Here is a 16230-nt window from a genome sequence, read left to right as displayed (position 1 = left end):
GTAGTGTTGGTTGGATATGGAATCTGTAAAATAAGAGAAAATGACATTTTGTCTGTATTTTAAAGAATCTGTTAACATACTCTGTTGCAGGTGCTTTAAGGCATTGAATTGAAGGTGAGCACAAGCTACTATTTAATACATTCTCGTTGATTTCCCTGTCTCACACTTATATATACTGCATGCATTGTATGTGTAATGCATTGTAAGAGCACCTGCATCAATTTCTCTTAACAGATTCTATAAAATACAGATAAAATGTCACTTTTCCCTATTTTACAGTTTCCCTATCCAACCAACACTTCATCATATTACCTATCATATTCTCTATAGCATTAAAATAATATTTCTTTCTCTTTCCTTTGTTTATTCTATTAACTAGTTGTGCACAAGTGGTTCGCACGACATTCCTTGATTTACGTAGTTAAAATTATTCAATTCTTGATTTTCAGGATATAAAAGTTCAAATTTTGATTTTGAATTGATTCAAAATGATGTTACTGCAAGGATCGGTTTTAGAAACTCTCTCATTTTCATTCATTAAATAATATTTCATTTGAATTACTTGAACGTTCTATCTTAAATTGTCAAGCTCAAGTTACAAAATATTTTAGTTTCCTAGATTTGATTATGAATTATAAACTGGTAAAATGAATATGAAGAATAATTCACAATTTGAAGAGCTCTTACTACAGGGCCAAGTAATTCATATTTAAAATTATAGGATCTCTTTGAATTCTTTCTTTATCACTTTGTAATATTTTATAGATGAATATTACTTGCACCTTATTTTTATTAAGTACACCCCACTCTAGTGTAAATAATATTTATCTATTTTATATTTCGATATTGTTGAATGGACCCATTCAAAAACTATCAGGTTATGATAAAATTATCAAATAGCTTGAGCCATCATTTCAAGGCCGATAGAAAAGCTTTAATTTGATACTATTTGGTGCTGGTAGCAGTAGCAGATAAATTGATGAAACTGCAAACAATTTCATATTCAATATTCATAAAACATGGATTTGATAAGAAATTCTCTTTTAAAATCAAGCTTCTCAAAATTATTTTTTTTTCAGTTCACATTTTCAAATGATGGGAACCTAAATAAATACATAATCTGTTTCTGTTGTAAGAACATGGAGAAGTAAGAGCACTTGCAATGGTGTTATTTTGTCTGGGCCAACAAATATGTATGGGGTTTTGTGTTTTGCTGATGTGGCTGTATTGGGTTTTGTGTTTTGCTGATGTGGCTATATTGGGAGATGTGTTTTATATTGAAAGATTGTGTTTTGGTGTAGTTTTATTGGGGACAACATGAAGGGCATGGGAATTTGTTGGCCACCATGTTGGGTGGGAAGGAAAATGTATAGGAATATGTGTTTTGTTGGTGTGGTTATATTGGGAGATGTGTTTTGTTGGTGTGATTGTATTGAGAGACGTGTTTGCCTTGACTTTTTATGTAATAGAAGTGGGACCCAATATAAATTTTTGCTGGGCCAGCAAATTTACACCACTGAAGTTGCTCTAAGTAAGATTTCACCCATCACTACCCCCAGTAGAGCTCACTGTCCCTCCACCCTTGGCCTCTTGCTTCAGGCGAATCAGACTCCTCTGCTTATTTCACGTGCACTCTGACATAAGCTGCCTGTTTCGCAAGACGTTGGCCAGCAGATTAATATAAAGACGTGGTCCCATCCCTTTTTACATGGGTCCCATACTTTTATGTTATTTTTTATTTTTTTAAAATTTTTTTCTTGTGATCCCTTCACTTTTGTATGTGATCCATGCCTTTATAAATCTTTATGTATTTAAATGTTACATATTTATATTAAACATATTAATAAAATTATATATATTTATATTAATATTAAAATTATATATATTTATAGTGATATCAAATGCGGGTCCTATTTTTTAATTAATAATTAAAATTATATGAAATTCGTCATAAAATTTTAATATGAAAATATTTGCTAATTAATGCTTAAAATTATATTTATTGCATTTATATTAATATAAAAATAAAAAATCTAATATTATAATACTTTATTTCAACAGTTTTCCGCTAACGTTAACTTTTACTTCACCAAACATCTCACAACATATTTCACAGCTATAAGCTCAACTTTTTTTTTACTGTTTTTCCATTAACATTGAAAATCAATCCAATCGCTCTATCAAACGGACCCAAGATCAAGAAAATAGACATAACATCCACAACATCAACAGATGCAGGATGCATAAAAAGCTTTAAACATAGTATATATAAATGGTTTCACTACCCGGTAAATTTTAAAGCTATGAGGCTAGAAAATGTTAATGTTCGGGGGAATCAAAAATTTATAGGCAGCATATGACTTCTCTGCTATTCCTGCAAATTGTTAGTGCCCAACAATATAATGAGAGGGGGGGCAACGTGGGTCCTTCTCAATGAAGGCAACACTTCTGTTCAAAGGAGAAACTTCAGCGCTAACACATTCTCATTTCACGGTCTCATACTTGTATAATGCATATGCATTGTAAGACATACATAACTGTTGTGATGCTGACCGGACCTCTATTTTGAGGTCCTAATACCATCTAATTAGGGGTTCGAATATCTAAAGTAATGTATTTATGTTTAATTAAGTTAGTTTTAATCTTATGGTTGTCTCTCATTGGCTTTGCAGAAAATATGACTAAATCGGCAAAGTTGAAAACTTTCGGGACTGAAGAAAATTGCATAGAGATGAAGAATTGTCCGGACACCTTCATTGGATGTTCGGATAGTTGAATCCAAGGGCAAAAAGGTCAAAGAATCATGAAGCTACAGCTAAAAATGGAAATCTACACAAACTGTCCAAACACCTCATAATCTGTCTGGACAGTTGGAACCAGAAGGTTTAATCATCAACACAGATTTCTCAACTATTCGGACAGTTGCCCGATTTCTGCATTCCGAGAATGATTAATTGAGCTGGGTTTTTGGGTTTTTCTCAAATGTAACCAATGGGAGAAAGCTTTGTAAGGGTAAACAGGTAATTGTACTTGTAAAAAGAGGGGAAAACCCTAACATTTGGGTTTCTTTCCCATTCATTCACTCTTGAACATCTAGCCACCATAGTTTTTCTCTCTCTTTCTCTCTCTAGGGTTTTGCTTAGTTCTTGTGATCTTGATTGTAAACATTGGTTTTCCTCTATAAAATTGATGTTTATTCTCATTATAATGAGTGGCTAAGTCCCCTTTCTAGTTTCTAATCCCAAACGGTGGGTGCAAGGTTTCGATTACTCAAGGTTCAAAGGGTCGTAGCTTCGATCCCTCTCTTTTAATTTTGTGATAATTGTGAGATTGGATATAAGAGTATTCTTGGATTGTCTAGTATAGAGATTGCATCTAATGTGGTCGATTGTGAATTGTTAAACTCAATGCATGATTTTCTTAATTAATCAAGTATTTCATTGCATACCTATTAATTATGTGTATTGATGATGGAGTTTTGGGTTAATTTAGGAATGTACATGGGAGAGTTATGGTCAATTGATCTTTGAGTGTGAAACTAGGGTGTTAGCCAAGCCAAGCCCCGAGGGGGAATATTAATCCATAATATTAGGTGCTTATCTCTTTGCGTTCATCGTAGATTAAGAGACCCGATGGCCTACATGTATAAATTGAAGTCTTATATCCCAATTCTCTTTGCATATGCATGATTAATAGTATCACACAATGCATTGTGTATGGTTGTGTGTGTTTGCAATGATACCTTGAGTATGAGAACCGAGTAGCCACCTGGACGGATTAGAGACTAGGTTTTTAATTAATTGTTTTAAATCAAATTTTCACATGCTTTGGTTACAAAAATTGTTTATCCTATCGAGTCATTCGACCATTTTTATTACTTGTCTTTATTTTGATATTCACTGCGTTTAGTAGTGTTAGCAAGTCATTTGCATATCATTCACCTTCAAATTTACATTGCTTCCTCGTGGATCGATATCAGACTCACTGGTTTATTACTTCCCAATACGCTACACTTGGGGTAAGTACACACACTTTGGTGTCGGTCAGATGGCTAGATAGTTATGGGAAGAAGTGTTATTCTGTGTTGTGTAGAGTCAGTTATTCACATGAAAAATTTTTGGGGAAGTTTTGAAATGGCCCCTGAAATTTAGAGAATGGATCAATCTCTCTCTCTTTTTTTTCCTAGTATACAATGCTAGCTGCACTCATTGAATATAATCAATCAGCATCCCATCAATAGTTGTGTTGATACAACTCCTGGTTCTTGGCAACAATGTTACCCAAATGAACTCATCTCTATCTGCCTCTAAATCTTCTAAGAGCTCAGAGATTCCCAACTTCAGAGTGGCCTTCCTCTTCCTCCTCACAATATCATCGTCCTTACTCACCATATCCACGCCGCGAGTCATGTGCACAAAAGTACCTGCAAACTCCCTATAGAATGGACTCATTATGCTCTCATCAACTACATTTACATACACATCAAACTTAACATGTACGTCTTCTTTAACATCAATTCCATACACTATCAAAACCTCCTCTTCTTCTTTCCCTCTCGCTCTCCGCTCCCACGGTCTGTGGACCTTCATTGTTATCCTTTTGTCGAGAGTTCTAGCATTAGGACTAAAATTTGTGGATAAATTGCGATCGCTTGCCAGGTGCAATTCATTCTCCCTCTCCCTCATGTTCAATATATGATGTGCAACTTTAGGTGGAATAGATGGCTTAGGACGCCTATCAAGCCACGCAAGTTCTACCTCCTCATACGCATACCTAAGCTTCATAATGTCGAGAACATCTCGAATTCTAATCCTCACAAGCTGTGACGTATCATTATGGAAGTAAAATGCAGTGTCTAACCAGTCCGGATCGATCATATTGACGCTTTCATGGAGGCCTCTCCAAACCTCCCAAAGGCGGTCAATATTGGTGTGATGTGCATAGAAATTAGGGTCTCTTGCAGCTGAGTAGAATACACCCATATCTTCTTTTTTAGGGAAAGTTTCACTCCCTATCCACTTTTGCACAGTATTGTGTGGTGCACTTTCTATAGTGCCTTTTCCATCACAAAACCCTGCTTCCCCTGCCTTAAGCGGACAACCCATGAAGAGCTCCATTTTCTTTGCACCAGAAACAACATGGTTGTACATCAGTGCCAAATTGTAATCAATTTGCTCTTAAGAGCTCAAACCCCGCTCTGGGCAGTTGTATTTTTTGCAACCATAATTCAAATCAACTACATTAGAAAAATGTGAAGTGTCGCATCTATGGTTTGTAAATGGTTCATTCAAATACATTTCAGGAGTCATCATCCCATCAGGAATATCCCAAGCCCAGAATGGCAAAGCAAACGTGTCGTTCGCAATTAGACTCCTGAGTATTCGTTCATGAAAGTACATCATCATACGGTGCCAGGGAAAGAACAACCATGATCCATGTATATTGAGGGGATAATTGGTGTGTTGCTGGTTATATGCACCAGTGCAGTACAGGCAATGCATGTCTGCTTGACGCATAAAGCTTCTCGGATCATCGTAGGGAAGTGATTTCATGATGTCCAAGGCCTTTTTGTACTTGGAAATGTAGTTGTCGTTGAGACGGTGAGCCGGTCTTCGTGTCCGCAGAGGAGATGAAGGATCAGGGAACTGGAAATCAATAACAGGCTCTTTTGATTCTAGTTTCGAAGGACAACAGTACACAGGCAAGCCTGCAAGACCAAAAGATTGGTGACATATTGATAGATTTGGACTGGTCATATAATTTCTCAACAAGGGGTTCAAGTCGATCAAAGGAAGATTGAAGCTATGAAATCTTGGCCAAAGCCACAGTCCATCTCTGTTCTACAGGGTTTTCTCGACCTTACTGGTTATTATCGGAAGTTTGTTGAGAGGTATGGGGTAATAGCAAAACCTCTCACAGATATGCTTAAAAAGGGTGGATTTGTTTGGTCTAAAGAAGGAGAGGAGGCTTTTAATAAATTAAAACAAGCCATATCATCAACACCGGTCTTAGCTCTGCCGAATTTTGCTCGTGTATTTGAAGTTCATACGAATGCAAGCAAGATGGGCATTGGGGTGGTATTAGCTCAAGATGGACGGCCTATAGCTTTTTTGAGTAAGGCGTTGAGACCGAAAAAGAAGGGTTGGTCCGTGTATGCAAAGAGATGTTGGCTATCATCGAGGCTGTACGACTATGGCGGCCTTATTTGTTAGGAAGAAAGTTCTTACTTGTTACGGATCAACAACCATTGTGGCATCTTTTGGAGCAACGGATTATCACCTCGGAGCAACAGAAATTTATGGCTAAGTTGTCGGGGTTCGAATTTGAGATACAATACCGACTGGGAAAGGAGAATTATGTGGCCGACGCGTTATCACGAAGAGATTCAGGAGCACTATTATGTGCTATTTTCGGGCCCAATTGGGCTATATGGCAGGAAATTCGTGACTTAACAGTGGCTAGTTCATGGTGCAGTGATATTCAAAAACAAGTAGAGGAAGGGCGTGATGATATGTTGGATTACGAGGCAAGAGGTGGTCTGTTGTATTATAAGGGCAGGGTATTGGTTCCAGACAGTGAGGAGCTAAGGATTAAAATTATTAGCCACTTTCATGATTCGGTCATTGGTGGAAATTCAGGAGTTCATCGTACTTGGGTACGAGTAGCCAATATATTTGTTACAGCCATTACCGGTACGCGAAAGGATATGGGAGGATATTTCCATGGATTTTATTGAAGGGCTACCTCGTTCTAATGGGTATGATGGAGTTTTTGTTGTAGTAGACAGGTTGACAAAGTATGCCCATTTCATACCTATTCTGCATCCTTATATGACAAAGTCGGTAGCTCAGCTATTTATTGCCAATGTGGTTAAACTTCATGGCATGCCTAGGTCAATTGTTTCTGACCGAGATCAAATCTTCTTGAGCAATTTCTGGGGAGAATTATTTATACTGCATGGAACGAAATTGTCAATGAGTTCAGCTTATCATCCTCAAACAGATGGACAAACGGAGGTAACTAATCGCACTTTGGAACAGTATTTAGAGGCCTTATCTCATCAAAATCCTCGGAAGTGGGAAGACTATTTGGCATGGCCGGAATATTGGTACAATACAACTTATCATGCCTCAACAAAGAAGACCCCATTCGAATATTTGTATGGCCAACCTCCCCCGTCGTTAGTAGGCTACTCAGAAGGTTCATATCCCAATAGTGAAGTAGACAAGGAATTCATGGAAAGAGATGAGCTCATCAAAGAACTTAAGGACAATTTGTCCAAATCCAATAATCGGACAAAGACATATGAGGATCAAAGGAGACGTGAGGAGCGGTTTGAGGTAGGTGATTGGGTGTATTTAAAAATTCAACCCCATCGTCAAAAATCACTTTCTCAAAAGGCTCTGTACAAATTAAGTAGTCGGTATTATGGGCCGTATCAAGTGGTGCAGAAAATTGGCGAAGTGGCTTATAAGCTTACATTGCCTTCTAAAACTCAAATTCATCCTGTGTTTCATGTTTCCCAACTCAAGCGTAAGGTTGGCGAACTATCGGTGAGTACACATCCCTTGCCGTCCTTTGATGTAGATGGGAATATTGTTTTACAACCTCTTAAAATTCTAGAGAGCCGTCGAGTGAGGAGAGGGAATGGATTTCGTTGGGAGTTATTGTTGCAGTGGAAGTTCTTGGCCGAAGAAGATGCGACGTGGGAAGAGATGTCTATGTTCAAGATGCAATTTCCAGAATTTGTCTTCGAGGACAAAGACATTCTTGAAGGGGATGGGAATGATGAGGACCAAGGTCGCAAGCTCAAGAATGCATACAATCGAGCCCGACGTTATAAGATGAAGATGGACCAAGCCCAGCCTGATCAGGTTAGCCATGAGCATGAAGCTTTCCATGCGGAATGCGTAGGTAACTTCGAGAGCAAGGGTGAAGAGAATATGCGTCTAGTTGATGGTTGATTTCCTATAGTTCTAGTATAGTTTCCTATTTCTAATATAGTAAGCATATAACTAGTTTCCTTTGCTATTTTGAACTGCCTTGATTACGGCTTAATATTAAGAAAAGTAAAGTAAGTGAAGTTCTATTATTATTAGGAATTATGAGGCATTGTAACAAGTATAAATACTGCATTATAGCAGCTATGGAGTTATCAATAAAAATACTAGCAAAACCGAGAATTCATTCTCATAACCTTCTTGTGCCTTACGCGAGTTCGGCATTGGAAAACTACCTGGGTTCTTAGGTTTCATCAATGTGCCACTACTTTGATGAAAACCTAGCTGTAAAAGTTTGGTATTGTATATATCATTCACATTGACCCGTAGGCCATCTTTATACGAAGGAGAGGATCTGTGTTTGATCCTTGACTCTAGCTATATCTCCTAGTATCATGCTAATTAGCGCATCATATACGATCAAGGATCAATTCATATAATTTGGTAATCGTCTCCAATAACTTACTTTGCTAAGTTTATTGGCGTGTGAATTCTACTTTTTTTCTCTGGAGAATTTTGGTATAGATTTAGTATTTTCTAATTCAATGTATAAACATATATTAATTTTTTATTTTTAATTAAGGGGTTACACGTCATTCTAAACAAGAATATATATATATATGCAAGTGAGCCGTTGGTTGAACAACAATCACATTCCATGTAAGGGATCACCCACCCATTAGGTCGTGAGTTTGAATCCTACCCCCTCCCCAAATCTCTGTTAAAAAAAACAAATATATATATATAATTAAAAAATGGTGTAAACTTAGTAATTTGATGAATTGATGGTGTGTAAATAAAATTTCTCTTAACAAAACGTAAAGACATAATTTTTATTTTATTATATTAATATAGTCCTATTTTTCTTCTCTTTTTTGGGTTTGTTAATTGTATTTATTTTACATCCAATCAATTTTTTGGGTTTGTTAATTGAATCTTCTCTCTCACAAGATGACAATCAATCTCTATGTGTTTGGTTCGTTCATGGAAAATCGGATTTGATGCAATATGAAGGGTTGCTTGATTATCACAATACATCTTAACTTGATGTGGATGTCGAATACCTAAATCGTGTAGCCGCAACCAAGTAACCTCATAGCAAGTTGAAGCCATAGAGCGGTACTCTGCTTCAGCGCTTGACCGTGATACAGTAACTTGCTTCTTTGTTTTTCAAGAAATCAATGAGTGACCAAGAAATATGCAATACCCTGTAGTTGATCGTCGTGTGTCTCGACATCTAGCCTAATCTGCATCACAAAAAGCATTTAACTATATTGAACTGTTGACAAGGAAGAAAATGCCTTGTCCCGGTGTATGTTTGATATAACACAATACTCTATGGGTTGCGTCTAGGTGTGGAATGCGAGTTTTGTCCATGTATTGGTTGAGAACGTGTACTGCGTATACCAAATCTGGACGCATGATGGCCAAGTAAATTAATCTTCCGACAAGTCTTCGATAAGATGAAGGGTCATTGATGTATTTACCCTTATCCTTGCTTAAGGACAAATTTTGTTCCATGGTTGATCTTGCATATCTTGCTGTAACCTCAAGAACAGATTAATGAAAATTTGATGTACTGTCCACCTTTTTACAATTCAAGAGATTGGTTGAAAAACAATTTCAAAAGTCCATACGTACTCTTTATACAAATAATGGCGCTGAGTTTGTCAAACTAAAATCCTTTCTCAACTAAGAAGGCATAAGTTGGTTTCAGTCTCCCCCGCATACTCCCCAACATGTTGCCATTGCTAAACGTAAACACAGGCATCTCACTGAGACTGCCAGAACTCTACTTCACTATGCTCAACTTCCCTTTTGTTTTTGGACTTATGCATTATTAATCGGCTCCCCATCTCCAACACTGCTCCCATCACTTCTTTTCAGCTTTTATTCCAAAAACCTCCCAAGTATCTCAAGCTTTGAGTCTTTGGGTACAAATGTTACCCCTGGTTGCTCCCCTATACAGATCACAAGCTCCAACCCCGGTCCAAAGCATGTATTTTTGTTGGTTACTCCACTGCACAAAGCTCTTATAAATGTCTTGATCCTATTATTAATCGTCTTTATTTGTCACGTCATGTAGTCTTCTACGTGTAATGACTCTGCTACTCAGCATTCATTGTCTCCTCATGTCACGTCTACAGTCCCTTTAGGTGTCCTACAACCACCTTTGACTTTTCATATTCTACCTATAACTCCTACATCTACTTCTACTACTTCTCCTACAACATCTCCAGTTGTCTACCAATCTATGTCTCCTACCCTAACCCTAACCTCATCTCTTCCTCCTACAGTTTCCTCTGCTGACACTACATCTTCCTCCTCTCCTGTGCTCCCTCGACACCACAATATGGTTACTAGATCCATGAAAAACATAGGGCTTGTTTGTGAATGCTGTGAGGTGTGGTGTGGTGCTGTGAGTTATAAAACTGTGGTGATGTGAGGTGAGTTGGAAAGTAAAAAACTGCTAATCCCATCACTTTTAAAACTGTGGTGCGGTGCTGTGAGGTGCGTTTGACGTATCTAAATTACGGTTATATTAGATGACTAATAGTATTAATATAAAATCACTTAAGGTTTACATTTTACATTAATCTAAAATAAAATAATTGACCTAATTTGATTACGTAGGACAATTCAACATATATTGTAAGCGTTTGGGAGTGCTGTGAGGTGTGGTGAGGTGCTGTGAGGTAAAAAGCTGTGGTGTTGTAAGGTGAGTTGGAACGCAAAAGTTGTTTGGCGTGTCACAAAAAACTATGGTGCTGTGAGGTGTGTTGCAACTGAACACAGTTGCAACACACTGCCAAACTCATACATATTCTAACCTAAATCTCTTAACTTGACAACAATTCATCCTCTTCCATCCATTGTTGAACCACGGACTGCCACTCATACCCTTCGTCACCCTTCTTGGAAAGCTGCTATGTAATCTGAATATGATGCTCTCATGCATCACCACACATGAGTTCTTGTCCCACCATCCCCCACTATCAAACCCATAAGGTCCAAGTGGACATTTCAAATCAAATAGAACCCTGATAGGTCTGTAGCTTGCCACAAGGCGTGTCTGGTAGCTTAAGGGTTTGCCCAACGAGCTGGTATAGATTATACTCACACTTTTAGTCCTGTCATTAAACCTGCTACTATACATATTATTCTCTCTCTTGCACTTTCTCGGCGCTAGACTCTCCAACATTAAGACATCAATAATTCATTTCTTCATGGACAACTTACTGAGACTGTGTATATGCGTCAACCCAAAGGGTTTGAGGATAAGTCTCAACCTAACTACATCTGTAAACTTCAAAAATCTCTGTACGGGCTCAAGCAAGCCCTACAGGCGTGGTATACTGCCCTGCAGAATTATCTTCTTGAATTGGGGTTTTTCAACTCCTTGGTAGATTCCTCATTGTTTATTCTTAAACAAAACTCAAATTTATTGTACATCTTAGTCTATGTTGATGACCTTATACTAACAAGCTCTGATAATGCTCTTCTTCACAAGATCACCAACTCCTTGGCCAGCAAGTTCTCTCTCAAGGACCTTGATGATTTGTCATACTTCTTAGGTGTGGAAGTTCATCACACGTCAACGGATTTCTTCTTGTCTCAACACAAATACATACGTGATATATAGGAGAAAACATATATGGCAGGGGCAAAGTCTATTAACACTCCCTTACCCTCTCATTTTTCAACGTCAAGTACTGATGGTAACCCTGTTACCGATCCCACCCAATATCGTCAAGTCATCGGAAGCTTGCAATATCTTAGCCTCACTCATCTCGATGTGAGTTTTGCTGTCAATCGTATGGCTCAATTCATGAATAAACCCACTGACACTGGTCCCTCCTCAAATGCATTCTACGATATCTAAAGGGAACCCACAACTATGGTATCCAACTATCCCGAGCTTCTCATCTTAACCTCCAAGCCGACACTGACTTTGATTGGGTGGGTCACCTCGATGATCGTTCTTCAAACTCTACCTACATTGTCTCAAACTCTACCTACATTGTCTTTCTCGGGTCCAATCCCATTTCATGGCGTTCTAAAAAACAATGTACAATAGCCCAATCATCTACCGAAGCGGAATATCATGCTTTGACCTCTACTGCTTCCGAAGTGATCTGGTTAAAGCATCTACTCCATGATCTTTAATGGCCACTGCCTCACCATCCCATAATTTACTGTGATAACCAATGTGCCACCAACTTGAGTCTAATCTTGTTCTTCATTCTCGCATGAAGCACATCATGGACGATCTCCATTTAGCGATTTTGTCCGTCATCTTGTCAATGGTGGTATCGTCACTGTCCAAAAAATTTCTACAACTGATCAATTGGCAGGCCTCCTCACAAAGTCTCTTATGAAATCTCAGTTCATTCGTCTCAGAACCAAGATCGGTGTTCTTACGGGCCCACCAATCTTATGGGAAGGTAAAGAGGATATCACAAGGCCCAAGTCATAAAGGCCCAACAATTCACAGACATCAAGCCCATCAGTTTACATATCTATTGTGCTGTACATTGGAGATTATATATGTTACACTTAACGGATACTTCTGTCCTCTCTGTAAAGTCAGACTGTAGTTTGTTGTACTTGTTAGTTAAACATGGCTATATATACCTTACTGTAACCTCAAGAACAAATTAATGAAAATCAGTTCTTCAAATCTCTTTATGCAGACTTGACAACAATGAGTAATCGACCTTGGATTGTTGAAAACCAACATGTTCAAGTGTTGTAGATAATTTGATGAACCATTAAGGAGAAGCCTGCTTAAGCCCATACAAGGATTTGTGGAGTTTGCATACTCGGGTCTCCCCCTTTTGCCCGAAACCAGGAGATAGTGACATGTAAACTTCTTTCGTAAGGTGACCGTACAGGAAAGCATTATTGACATCGAGCTGATGAAGGTGCCAATTTTGTGTAGCAGCCACAACAAGCAAGAGTCGGACATTGACAAATTTGACGACAAATTTGACGACAGGGGCAAAAGTCTCTCTATAATCCAAACCTTCAATTTGACTGTAGCTTTTGGCAACTAAGCGGGCTTTGTAGCGTTCGTCGAGCCATCAGGTTTAAACTTTATTTTGTATACCCACTTGCATCCGACAGGTTTCTTGCCTAGTGGTAGGTGTTGTAAGGACCAAGTGCGATTGGCTTCAAGAGCCTCTAATTCTTGTTCCATTGCAAGACGCCATTTTGGATCATGTACTGCTTGGTTATATGTCTTGGGTTCTGTGACAATTGAAATAAAGGAGGCAAAAACTCTATGTGCAGGTGACAATCTATCATATGTGAGAACTTTAGATAAAGAATGGATAGTACCTGGCTAAGGAGACAATGCCGAGTTGGACGAAGGCAGCGAAGCCTCTACATGATATCGTTGAAGATATATGGGTGCTTGAGTAGGATGTTTCAGGCAAGGTTCAGGAACAAGGGTGGGGTTATGAGGTGGAGGAGACGAAGATAATGGTGGTGGTGAGGAGGGGATTGGAGGTTCGGGTGGTGGTTGAGTGATATCAGATATGTCATTGGCGGGTGTGGGAGTATTGTAGATGGTGGATCATCATAGGTGGTGGGCTATGGTTGAGGAAACACGGGTTAGGAGGTGGCAGCGGAAATGTATGTTCATGAAATAGCACATCATAAGATATAAAAAATTTTATCGTGTCTAGTTCATAAACTCGATAACCCTTGGTACCATATGCATACCCGAGAAATAAACAACAGATAGATTGAGCATCAAATTTGGTGGGACGATAATGGTGTGTGGAAGCAAAACATAAGCATCCAAAAACACGTAAATGAGAATATGTGGGCATTTTGTGAAAAAGGAGTTCATAGGGTGTTTTACCTTTAAGAACCGACATGGGTGTACGATTGATAAGATATGTAGTAGTGAGAATTGCATCACCCCAAAATTGTTTTGAAAGATTGGCTTGGAAGAGCAAAGCACATGCCACATTGAGAAGGTGGCAATGTTTGCGTTCAGCGACTTCATTTTGTTGTGGAGTTGAGACACAACTAGTTTGATGTAAGATACTTTTATCATGTAATAGTTGTTTCATGGCAAATTCAGGTCCATTGTCACTGCGAATGATATTAATTCGAGAGGAAAATTGTGTTTCAACAAGATTAATTAAAATAGTGAGGAATTCACTCGCATCAGATTTATTGTGCAGTAGATAAAACTAAATACAACGTGAGAAATCATCAATAATTGTGAGAAAGTATCGCGCACCAGTAAGTGTGGGCACATGATAACCCCCCAAATATCAACATGGATTAATGCAAAAGGTGCAATTGTATTAATAGAACTCAAAGGAAAAGAACTTTGAGTATGTTTAGCAAGAGGACAGATGGAACAATCATCAATTGGACAAAAATACAAATTTTTACTAAGCAATGAAATGGCATGCAAACTCTTATTGGATAAGTGTCCGAGGCATTGGTGCCAAAGAAGGGGAGAGGTTGGAGAGACAGTTGAAATAGAGTAGCACCCAGCTGTCCTCGCAACATCCAAGTAGTAGAATCCTTCTCGTTCAGTTCCCATCCCAATCGTCTTCCCCGAGCATTGGTCATGGACAAAACAAATCCTATCAGTGTATATGGCATATGAAGATAAGGTTTTTGTAAGTTTTGCCTCAGAGATCAAATTTAGTTTGAAAAAAGGAACGCAAAGAACATTATGAAGAACAATGATTTCGGAAAACCATATAGTTTCTATATGTGTGACACTGGCTCAGGTATGGTAAGGCAAATACACATGGCGTTCTGTAACTGGTATATCAGTAGTCATAATGTTGGGAGAGCATACCATATGATCATATGCCCCTATGTCAAATAGCCAGCATGTTTCGAAACTAACAATATTTGCACAAACCGAGTTACCTGAGAGATTGCTCAACGTTGATGCCGTACTCACTGTTGGACCAAGACTTAGTGTCTAGGTCAACATTGTGTTTTTGATAATTGTGTGTCAAAATGTGTGTGAGCATAATCGACTTGAATATGTCTTAAAATGTGAAAAAAAAATGTTTTGATGATTGTTCACCAAAATAAATGTTGAATACGTGATCTTGAATGTGAACTACGATTATATCTTAACTAAATGATTTATGTGCGAATTGCTTATGTTTATAATGCTATATATGCTAAAAGTTTAATTATTCGATCATAACTAACCTATGTTTCAAGCATGAAGCTCAAACGAGCTTACAAGCATTTTTGAGAATATTTCAGGTTAAGTCTAAATACTCCAATGAATATGTGAGCTATCCAGCAGTCCAAGAATGGTCTTGGAAGACCTAGGGCTTGCTAAGAAATTCCTAAGTACCCTTGAAAATCCACTAGATGCAAATTGGAGTAAATTTGGAAAATGCCATATTGGCAATTGAGGTGACGGAGTATGCTATAATTGTATGCATGGATGATTGAATCGGCTATTAAGGAAAGAAAATCAAAGGAGCTTTCCGAATATATTCAAAGGAGTTGATTTCAACATTAAAGAGGAGCTAGCCGTTGCAACTAAAGTCAAATTGAAGAACTTGCTTTCCTAATTTTTTGAAGACCATAATTCAAGACTTGTTCCCAAACAAGAAAAGATTACATCTAATCTCTTGAAGCATTATTGCTAATTCTATGGAGATTATGGAGCCAAAATTACATAGTCAAATGTGAAGAGGTGATTGCTGAAATCAAATCAAGATGATTGAAGAGTCTCACTCAATCTTAATGAAGAAAATCTTCGTCTTTTACATGAAGCAAAATTGGAGAGCTTGGTTTCCTATTTGGTGAAGGCCAAAATTAAAGTATTGTTTCCTAAACTTAAAGAGTGCTCTAGCCGTTTCTACAAAGTCAAATTGGAGGTTCCATTCCCATATTCATGGAGAGCAAAATCAAGGTTGGTTTCCTATTCTACAAAGAGAAGATTATGGAGATGATTTCCAAATCAAAAAAGAAGCATGATTTCCTAAATTAAGGGTCTCAAACTCAATTGCCTTCTTTGTTCCTGCTTCTATATAGCAGCCCGTGAATTCAACAAGCAGAAGTGGAAGAGTCTGGTCGAATTTCCTCTCAACTAATTCAAGAAACTTTGCACCAAACATTCCATCTATTCTTCTCTCTTCCCGAAAAGATTTTGAGTCTATTCTATACTTGTTCTTGATTAGAAAGAGCTCATACACTCTTGAGTTATACTCTGTCCGTGAGCTTT

General features: G+C 38.0%; 1 pseudogene; it reads right to left on the bottom strand.

Annotated features, from left to right (window-relative positions):
- Window positions 1-4205: 4205 nt before the first annotated feature.
- On the bottom strand, window positions 4206-5756 carry LOC119991451 (annotated as a pseudogene).
- Between the last annotated feature and the right edge of the window lie 10474 nt (window positions 5757-16230).

Source organism: Tripterygium wilfordii, chromosome 22, assembly GCF_013401445.1.
Source record: "Tripterygium wilfordii isolate XIE 37 chromosome 22, ASM1340144v1, whole genome shotgun sequence".
Lineage (NCBI taxonomy): Eukaryota > Viridiplantae > Streptophyta > Magnoliopsida > Celastrales > Celastraceae > Tripterygium > Tripterygium wilfordii.
The sequence above is the reverse complement of the archived record's forward strand: the minus strand, read 5'-3'. Positions and strand labels throughout refer to the sequence as shown.